This window comes from Macrotis lagotis, chromosome 1 (genome assembly GCF_037893015.1).
Source record: "Macrotis lagotis isolate mMagLag1 chromosome 1, bilby.v1.9.chrom.fasta, whole genome shotgun sequence".
Lineage (NCBI taxonomy): Eukaryota > Metazoa > Chordata > Mammalia > Peramelemorphia > Peramelidae > Macrotis > Macrotis lagotis.
Genome location: NC_133658.1, coordinates 532,427,665 through 532,428,467, shown reverse-complemented (window position 1 = coordinate 532,428,467; position 803 = coordinate 532,427,665). Strand labels below are relative to the sequence as shown.

General features: G+C 38.1%; 1 pseudogene; it reads right to left on the bottom strand.

Moving 5' to 3' along the window:
- LOC141520983 (large ribosomal subunit protein eL32 pseudogene) lies at nt 1-408 on the bottom strand (annotated as a pseudogene).
- Nucleotides 409-803: the final 395 nt, after the last annotated feature.

The following is an 803-nucleotide window of genomic DNA, read 5'->3' as shown; positions in this document are numbered from 1 at the left end:
TTACTCATTTTCTTCACTCTTCAGTCTAGCGTATGGATTGATGATCTTGATAGCTAGCTGAGATGCCCCCTCCACAATAATTTTGCGATTCTTAGAGGAAACATTGTGAGCAATCTTAGAACAGTAAGATTTGTTGCACAACAGGAGTACTTCAAACCCTTTGACATTGTGCACCAAAAACTTCTTGAATCTACTAGGTAACATATGTTTTGTCTTCTTATTGCTTCCATAACCAATATTGGGCATCAAGATCTGATGCTTGAATTGTCTTCTCACTCTGTTGTCCATGCCTCTTGGTTTACTCCAGTTTCTCTTGATCTTGACATATCTGTCAGACTGGTGTTGCATGAACTTCTTGGTCCTCTTCTTGACAATTTTGGGTTTCAAGTGGGGTCTTAGGGCAGGCATGGCACAAGCAAAGAGATGACAACGCCCCAAAGAAACCGCTGAGGAAAAGAGAGACAGCCCAATGGTGCCTTTTAAGAAGATGTAGTTTCCCTCCTTATCCCTTTTAATGAGATTGATTTTTGCTTTTACTTGGACTGAAATTAGAATCACTACCCCAGACATTTTTTATTTCCACTGTAGTATGATATAGTTTGCTCCAACCTTTTACCTTTACCCTTTGTGCATCTCTCTGCTTCAAATGTGTTTCTTTTAAACAACATATTGTATGATTCTGGTCTATTCCATAACTCTTTCAGGTTCCATTTTATGGGCAACTTGATCCTATTTGAATTTACAGTTAAGATTATTAATTCTGTACTTCCCTTCATGTTATCTTTCTCCACTCATATCTATCT